Source organism: Phalacrocorax carbo, chromosome 2 (assembly GCF_963921805.1).
Source record: "Phalacrocorax carbo chromosome 2, bPhaCar2.1, whole genome shotgun sequence".
NCBI lineage: Eukaryota > Metazoa > Chordata > Aves > Suliformes > Phalacrocoracidae > Phalacrocorax > Phalacrocorax carbo.
In genome coordinates, this window is record NC_087514.1 from 163,023,337 (window position 1) to 163,032,864 (window position 9,528).

General features: G+C 49.1%; 1 long non-coding RNA gene across 1 annotated transcript; it reads right to left on the bottom strand.

Moving 5' to 3' along the window:
- Window positions 1–840: 840 nt before the first annotated feature.
- On the bottom strand, window positions 841–7,877 carry LOC135312135 (uncharacterized). Its single transcript, XR_010371808.1, has 3 exons — window positions 7,634–7,877; window positions 3,011–3,230; window positions 841–2,900 (listed from the first exon to the last, which is right to left on the bottom strand). It is a non-coding gene; the product is annotated as an uncharacterized LOC135312135 (long non-coding RNA).
- Between the last annotated feature and the right edge of the window lie 1,651 nt (window positions 7,878–9,528).

A 9,528-nucleotide genomic window follows, 5' to 3' on the forward strand; every position in this document is an offset into this window, starting at 1 on the left:
CATTTTGTTACCAGTTTAACACCTTTTTGCTTGCATTCTCTAGTCTCCAGCCAAAGAAAAAAAACAAAAATCTTCCCTACCCAGGAGCTGTCGGCTTGCTTTGTTATCATCTGCCCATCTTTGTCTTCTTCTGCGAAACTGAAACTTTCAGCTGCGTATCGCAGAGGAGGTAGCTCACGCCAGTATGTTTTGCTTTCTTAACCTCTCAGAATAATCTCCCAGCTGCTCCCCCCTCCAAATTATTTCTTCTTCAGGCTCACAGGGTCTCTGAAGTCTGTGCTGACCTGCATAACTCCATGTGATGCTCCATCTGTTGTTGACTTCCCTGTGTTTACTCACTAAGGGGAAAACTGAAAACGTGACTTCAAGATCTGGCCAGTGTCACTGTCATTCCTCAAAAATAAAGTCTGCTGTGGATTGAGCTCTGATTTTGATTGGCTCAGGCCTGCTCTGGGTCAGCCCCAGGGATGCTGACTGAGGGAGGGCACGTGAAATGCTTCCTGTGCAGTTCTTCATCTCGCGTGGAGCCACCTCAGCCCATGGAGAACCAAGGGTGCGTGCCAGGAATGGGCAACGCTGATCTAGCATGCACAACCACAAGCAGTGAAGTTATAGACCTTTAGTTTAGCTCAGAGGGGCCCTCAGAGTACCTGTTCTGTAGCCCCCACTCTGCCGTGGGGTGCAAAGCACATCCCAGCATGGACATCATGGTGGCCAACCTCCCTAAAGGACAGCCACAGCAGAAGCAGCTCTCCAGAACAGAACACAACCCACCGGCTTCACCACGGCCTAGCACGTGTGAACCTCTTTTAATGGGAGTCAGACTTTGATATCTCAGCATAACCAAGACTCTGCATTCAGACACAGGCTGGACTGAAGGTGTGTCCAGGTTTGTACACACATAATTCCCTTTCTGTTTCTGTCTCCATATAGGCATACACGATGCCAACAGCTGGATCTCCAGTTCAAGTATATTTATAAATACATGTATACGTGCATGGCCGGTGAGGTGTATTAAAAACAGTTTATTTCAGAAATAGCATCATTTTTCCTGGCGAAGGAGAACAGCTTCTCTTATTTTCTGTGCCACTTGTATTTTTGGGCTTAGCGAGGCAAAATGCCAAGGAGCGACAGCATGTTTACCTAAGAGCAGCTAAAAGAGCTGTGTAGCAATCAAGGTATTGAGTGGGTTGGGCTGAAAATAGATCAGCTTGGAAAGACTTTGATCAAAACTGTTCAGCAGGGGACTGGATGGCCATGAGCACCGGTAACAACCTCTTCAGGAATATATCACCATCTTCTCCGAGCTGATTAGGTGCAATGCTTTTGAGCAGTGTGTCTGTGGTCTGCCTCGCTGACTTGCTGTGCCATTGTAACCCACAGCTGAACTGCCCTCTCCCATCCTTTGAGGTTTAACTTTCCACGTCAATACTGAGGTGAAGACACAGATGAAGGATCCCCCTGCACAAACACTGAGCAAGGTGCATGCTCCTTCCTCCAGTCACTCCTGAACCTTATCATGAAATGGGATTCATTAAGGGGAGTGTGATCTTTTTTCCCTACATAACCTCTTCTGGAAAGATGTTTGTGGCCTCACTGGGATATCATGGAGTCCTTCACCTCAACCTTTCCGGGGTAACTATTCTTGTTTAACCCCTTGAAGCTCTCCTGAGCTCTCACTAAGAAGGACTCCAACCTTATTGCAAGCTGATAAAGTTTTGCCTCTTCTTTTCTTGATGAGCAGACGTGCTTTGCCCTCTGCCAAGCCTAACCTACCCGTGTGATTACCAAACTATTCGCCTGCGGCTTCACATATCTCACTTTATACAATACCTTGTGCCAGCTCTCCTTTCTGGGCATGTCTACATAGTTATTTTGGCCCAGGGTCTAGGTCTGGCATGTCTCTTGGCATTCTGACAGTCATGACAGATTACAGAAGAAAGTGTTCAGGCTCTTTCGGCGGCTCCAGGAAAGCTCTCACTCTGTGATAGGAGAACATAAGCACAGCCCAGGCTCTGGCTTTGAAGGTGTGGGTATACGACAGGTCTAGTCACAGGCCCTGGCTCAGGTCCAGACGAAACGAACAACAGCGTCAGGTCTCTGTAGCGCTTTGTTTGGGAGTGTTTCCGGTCCTTAATTGCTTTATTTTGTAGCAAATGGCTTAGGATGTTGCACCATGAGGCTTTTTTCTCTGCGGTTTTCCAGCTGGAAACATCAGGGAGAACTGGTCACGGTGTAGGGCTGGGAGAAATTTTCCCACCACATACAGCACTGTAAAACCACGAGCTCTTCTCAAACTGCCAGCTGTGGAGCTTGTTCCAGACTTGGGTACCTACTGTTATCATGAAAACCACGGTTACTTCAGGACTTTGCATTTCCAGGGCTGCCAGACCCCTAGTTCTGTACTCCATCAGCGGGAATAAACAAAAGCACCATCTAAGGGTTGTTTGAACGGGGTCCTGCAGCTCCTCACGGGCTGCAGAGCGCGCTGGGTCTGTCGCTGTTCTGGATGATACCGCTCACACCCATCCCCCAGTGCCGCTGATGTTTAAGGCTTTATCAGACCCCATAGGAAGTGGTTTGAATGTGGTCCAAGCAATTACCTGAGGTTTTCCAGCCTCCTACATCGCATCTGGCACAACCGAGCTGAAGGTGTGTCAGGATTGCTGGCTCCAGGTCTCTGTGCCATACATCCCAGGTTCTCTGATGGCCGGGGTGGTATTTTAGCACTCTATAGGAGGCTTAGAAACCAAATTACTATTTGAATACAATGATACTGGCCATGCAATTCTCCTCGCAGATCTTGAAAATTTTCTTGCTATCAACATCAGTCCTTTCCTGGATCAACTAACAGCACAAACATCATTGATTCCTGTACATGCTGCTGCATGCCTACTGCTCTGAAAAAAAGATGGGAGAAAAAACCAGAAAAAAACAGAAAAAACCCCAATCATTTTCACTTTTGGGTTTAGAAAGAGGAAATCAGAGAGAAAATTTTAAAATGCCAGACCTTTGCAGTGCTACTATTCTCGTCCTGGGCACCTAATGCTGTACTGGTTTCCTGCTCTCTAGTAAAGCTGAATAGATTTCAAAAAACCGGAGCGGTACGAGGACCAGCAGCTTGCCAGTTGACATCTCCTCATGAGAGAAGCCTGTGGATGGCAGCCAGTCCATGGCATCTCCTGCATGAGCCCAGAGGGTCTGGGTCCTCATCCTTGGGAAGCAGCGGGCTGCACTTTCACGGAAAACAAAATAGCAATGAAATATGTGACCTTCCAGTGTCAATCTGAAGGTCCTTCCTGCCTGATAGAGGAGGCAGTAATGGGACTTTTCAGTCCAGCAGCAACTGTAGACAGGGCTGTGTTTTCTCTCTCACACCCTTGAAGTGAATGTGAAAGGAAATGTCAAGCTTTGTATGGAGACCAAGCGTAGGATTTTAGCTTATGCCTGAATATTCTGGGGGCTGTCTTTGAGGATGCTCCTTATACCACCTTATCACAAGCCCAGGCATTGGGGTTTTGGGGTTGAAGAATTACTGGTTTAAGGGAGATGATTTCAGAAACTGAGGCAGAAGGTTAGGAGGCACGGCATTACTCCTGCATAAACTTGGTTAGTTACTGTGGATCAGCTGATACTCCTCAATTTGTTAAACCAGGTAATCTGACCTTAAATCTAAGCCCACAGATGCAACCATGGAAAGAGCACTTCCAGGAACAGGCTATTTATCCTGTAGCTGTGCACGGAATTGCAGCAGAGTAATAACCCTGGGACAGGGTTTATCCCCCTCTGGTTGCCGTGCCTTTTGGATGCTCAAAAGAAGGTTTTTCTAACATTGGCGATCCCTACTTGCTAACTCCAAGATTTTAAGCTTTAAAATGGAGAAAACTAATGAAACTGGAAATACATTAGTGCTGTCTCAGAGGTAAAGGTACCTGCTGACATCCCAGCCCCAGCCTGTTGATAACACCTGGATTTTAGCTTCTGTCTCTGAGGATGGACTGCTGGGACTGACTGCTCATCGTTATAGGCAAAAGTACCATATACAGCACATTGACTCAAAAAATAGATACTGCTGCAGTACAGCTGACTGGCTGTAGAGATGTTTTGTTTCAGCATGTGATGGGGACACTGAAGCAGTTCATTGCCAGGGGCTCAGGGGCTTGATTCTGCTCACAGCCAAGATTCTCAAAGACGGTCGCCGTCTGTTATCCCTGTCAGTGTTGTGCCACTGAAAATCCCATGTGCCCAATAACGCCTGTATAAGCAAGCACAGACATCAGCCCACCAGCCAGTTCCTTACTTGTTTGCATTCAATGTGCATTTAGAAGCAGGCAAAAAATAAAATACCATGACTGGATAACACTCTCTTGAAGACCACTTGTGTTTCCTATCACCTCGGCCTAATGCCATGTTCAAAACTTGCCTGGAAACCTGGGAAAGTTATTCACAGGGCTACTGAAGCTCAAAGAATAGCTGCAGTTGAGAACCCTTTATTCCTTGGGTTTTCCAGGCACGGCTTATTTATTTAACATAGGGATCATGTTATTTTTTCAGGAAAGAGTTTCAGAGAGCAAAACTGGTGGACACTGAAAGCAGCTTTGAGTCCTGCCACTAGGACCCAGACAGAATGCTGGCATTTTCCCCTGGGTCTTTACATAAAAATTCAAGGAGCCTATTGCATCTTCTTGATCACAGAGACAGTCAAGAGCTGGCCATGCATCAAAAGCAGCATGGACAGCAGGTCAGGGGAGGTGATTGTGCCCCTTTACTCCACTCTGCTGAGATCCCACCTAGCATACTGCATCCAGCTCTGGAGCCCTCAGCACAGGGCAGACATGGAACTGTTGGAGCAGGTCCCGAGGAGGCCACAAAAATGATCAGATGGATGGAGCACCTCTCCTGTGAGGCCAGGCTGAGACAGTTGGGGTTGTTCAGCCTGGAGAAGAGAAGGCTCTGGGGAGACCTTGTTGTGGCCTTCCAGTGCTTAAAGGGGGCTTATAAGAAAGATGGGGACAAACTTTTTAGTAGGGCCTATTGCAATAGGACTAGGGGTGATGGTTATCAACTGTAAGGGTAGATTCAGACTAGATATAAAGAAGAAATTTTTTACAGTGAGGGTGGTGAAACCCTGGCCCAGGCTGCCCAGAGAGGTGGTCGATGCCCCATCCCTGGAAACATTTTAGGTCAGGCTGGACGGGGCTCTGAGCGACCTGATCTAGTCGAAAATGTCCCTGCTCACTGCAGGGGGGTTGGACTAGATGACTTTTAAAGGTTCCTTCCAACCCAAACCATTCTATGATTCTATGAGTCTAGGTTGAAGAGCCTCTCTGGATTAAACCAGGTCCTCACCAGCATCCTTGTCCTGCAAGGACAAGATAACTTTGATGCTAGGAGTTACTGGCAGCGATTTGAAGTCTGGTGACTTCAACTGTTGGAAAACACGTGTGTGCACATATCTAGGCGTCCATGGGTGCATGAGCTGTTTCACAACCACAACCTGTCCCCAGCACATCAAGCTTCAAGCTGTGCATTTTTTTTTTGCAGACAGCAGCTCATCCATCCAGGCGAGAGCACGGTTAGATGCCAAGCCCAGCTGCAGGTACTGAGGGGATGGGAAGGAGCCGTGGACAAGCAGCAAACGTTCAACTGAGACTATCTGCTGCTGTTGGATTAATCTCTAACCTGTGCTCTTAGCTGGCCAAGGGGAAGTTGTTAGGCTGAATTTATTTCTCTAGCTTCAGGTTACAGCCTGGAACATGAAAATAAACCAGCACTGACTTTGGGTTAACTTAAAAAGCTGGGCTGTAGAGTAGAGATGAAAAGAAATCACAGAAGGAGCTGTATGTGATCACCAGTGTGAGGAGCAGAAGACAACCCCATGCAACTGACAGTTTCGGCATGGCCAGGCCACCTCCCGGAGAAAAAGGAAAGGATGGAAAGCCCGAAGGTGAAGGGGTGGCAGAAAAGAGACTTGGACCCATGAGCAAGGGTGCTCTCCTTCTGCTCTGGGATTGAACGTTGTGTGATCTGAAGAAGCAAATTTAAACCATTGTTTCTCTTATTACCATTGTTTCTTGTTACCATTGTTTCTTGGTACCATTGTTTCTCTTGTTTTCTCTTGCAAACCATCCTCTGCCAGGGGAGTAGCAGTCCTGAAAACTTGGAAGTATTGTGGAGAAAAGAGGAGAAACATCTTTTAAAAAAATCCCTTTTTAGAAATGTGACATTACAAAAAAAAAATCAGATGTTTTCACTGCCAGTGCAAGCTGAGGACAGAAACAGGGGAAAAATGTCTGGAGAAAAGAAAAGCTTTCTCCTAGCTTTGTTGAATGCTGAGGCAGGGGCAGATGGATGAAAAGCACTAATAAGAAAAAGTAAGTCTGAGGAGTGGGCTTGAAAGCTGACTTATTGCTTATCTGATCCCTATGCAAACCGGACTGGCAGTCTCACAGGACAGTTTCAGGTAGCATTTGACCAAGTCTCTCAACTCATCCGCATGTGGGTTTTGGGTGTGTTTGAGCTAAGCTAAGCCTGCCAGTCATTTAAAGTTTGCTTTTACATACACGGAGAGCTGGGCTGGTTGGGCTGTGCGTTACAAAGCCTCTTTCTAGGAAAGAAGCTTTGCGCAACAGAAGGGAAAATAGGTCGTTGTCAAGGTTTAGGGCATTTGCAAAAGAAAGTAAACAAGTGGTGCTGTGTGGTTGGGTGAGATGGGAGGTCAGCTCTGCACCGAGCAGGATCTGTCCCCTGCTCAGGACAAGGCTGTACTTGCAGGAGGGTTTGGCTGGGAGGAAAATCAGCCTCATGTTTATGGCAGTGGGACTCGGATCGTTACCCTACCCCGATTCTCCGTGTGATCCCTGGCAAACCATTTAATACCAGTGCCCTGTCTGGGTACAAGGAGGAATCACCGCCCCGTGACACCCAAGGCATTGGTGCCAAGCTCTGTGGGGCACAGCTTGCACCTGGGCATGATGCACCCAGAGCAAATGGGGCTGCTGGTATCACTACGGAGCTGCTGGTAAGAGTGGGAGGCTAATGGGGACGGGAGGCTGGTGCCAGAGCAGTTGTACCAGGCACGGCCGTGGCAGACCCAGAGCAGATCCTGTCCCAGAGAGACTCAGTGCAGAAAGAAACAAAAACAAGGCAGAAAATAACAACCACCAACCAACCGCAAAAGTACCACAGGTCCTTAAAACCGCCCTCAGGCATTCGCCAAGCAAAATCCCAGGGGAGCTCAGCTGCGTCCCTGGGTAATGCTGAACCACAGCAAGTTACCTTCCCACCGCCCCCCTTCTTTGGGTGTGGGGCTTGAGGGGGAGGCTGGGGCACGCACCCATGGATCGCCTGGTGCAAAAGGCAATGGATGGCTCTGTCCTTGCAGCAAGGGCCACGGTTTTGCGCTCCCTGGGAGGGGACAGGCTGTGCTGGAACAGGGCTGTGGCACCCGGGGGGCTGTGTGGGGGCTCGGGAGCACATCTGCCAGCCGCCTGGCCCCCGCCGCCAGCCCGCGAGTACATCTTGTTTGTGTTTTTCTGCGGAGCACACTCCCAGCGGGTTATGTCAGAGGTGAGGAATGCAGGGCCACCCTGTGTCATGAGATCAGACTTACATTTTTAGGCTGAACGCTTACCGTATTTGCTGGGAAGCAGCACGCAGGCGGCACGCGGGGCCCCGGAGGGGTGGGAGATACCCCTTCGCTTCCATCCCTCTTTTCCAGCCCTCGCTCCAGCAGAGCCGGGTGGAACGGATGGGGCCCGTCTGCTGGAACAAGCTCTCCCTCTGTTCCTCGCAAGGAGCAAGAAAGGAAACGCAGTGAATTAATGCAAATGAAAAGGCAGCAGTGAAAGGCGGCTGGGCGCCGTGCCAAGCGCTCAGAAAACACTCACGGAGAGAGGTGGTGGCGAGCTGCTCTCTGCTGCCGCTGAAGGCACCAGCACCCTGGATTGTCCCATAGGGGAAACTCATGCAAGCACCAATAACCACAAAATATCACCATCCCAGGGGCCGAAAGCATGAGGAGAGGCTCGAGCCCATCCAGGGCCATCAGGGAGTCTGGAAAAGCTAGGAAAGCTCTGGGAAGAATATGCACAGGGTCTGACCCAAAGCACTGCACAGACCAGTGGCTTCCCCCCAGTTTCATTGCTGGGAGCCAACCCTTATGTCCAACCTTTCTAAAATTTCTTGACTGCTTTGCAGGAGTCCTTCTGCTCAGGAAAGCTGGTGCAAAATAACTCTGTTGATGTCTTGCGGAGTCTCTGCGCTGGCCGTTCCCTGGTTTTCCTACTTAAGACTTGGAGGCTCCTTTGCAGCTTTGCTTCGCACCCGGGGCAGGAAGACGGGAGCCACTTTGATCCTGGTGCCACCACACAGAAAACCTGCTGAGGTGGGGTTGGACCCTGGCACAGGGAAAGGCTCCCCTTCTCTGCTCTGGCATGGATTTTGGATTTTGGATTTTGTCCACACACACCCCCTTTTTTTTGTCTTTCCTGATATAGCTGCAGTAGTAGGTATCCTGAGATCGAAAGCCAAAAAGCAAAGAGAAATGGTTCCACAGAACATGTCCAAACTGAACACCACAGTTTGTTGGGTTTTTTTTTTTGTTCTGTTTTGCCTTATGGAGGGTTTTGACATGGTGGTGTTTTGCTCTGTGTCAGAAGGAAAACAAACCCTGAAATACCAAATTCTTTCACACAATGGACTTTCCTTTCTCTAAACATCCCTGAGAGATGGGCCTCTTGCAGCTCTCTTCTCTTCCCAGAACAAGAGAACAAATACTAGGAAATCTGGAGAGATGAGCTGCACGGAGCTGGCTGCAGCGGAGGACTGTGCACCAGCCCCGTGTTACTCAACGTCTCCACTGCCGGCTGGTCCTCACCCGGAGGGGGCAGGTGAACCTCCAGCAAGTGCTGATGGTCCCTGTGCCGCTGGTAGTTTTCTGCTGTGCATCTCAGACTCCTTTTCATACCCTGCCAGTGGTGACAAGACAATTTCAGGTCCATGTCTACTATCCTGAGCCCTCCGCCATCTAATACAACCCTGTTTTGCCGTGTCACCTCCATGTGCAGTCCCAGACTCCTTTGGTCACTCTACCAGAGTCCCAAGACCTTCTTTGAGAAATTCCTCCTTTCGAGGCAAATCCTGGTTTTTGGGTTCTCTCTAGGCTTGTGATCATTTGGAGGCACCAGGGAGTGTCTTGTGGAGGTGAGAGAGGTGACCAGCAGGGACAGGAGGGACTAGCAGAGAGCAGGAGCTCCCAGGGGACCTTCAGACCCAGCACCCCTGGGAAAGGGAAAGGGGGTGAGGTGCCACCAAAACATGAAGGTGATTGGCTGACAGGAAAGGGCTGGTTGCTGGCTCATAAAAACAAGGAGAAAGAGGTTATCACGTGGGATCCTTGGGAAAATGGGTTTTTTTTCATGGTTTAGCGTGTTATCTTCTCTTTCTTCCCACTCTCTTTGTCTGCCTTCCCTTTTATAAAGTTGTGCTTTGATAAGATTTTCTGTTTTATCCTTTGGGGTGGAGGAG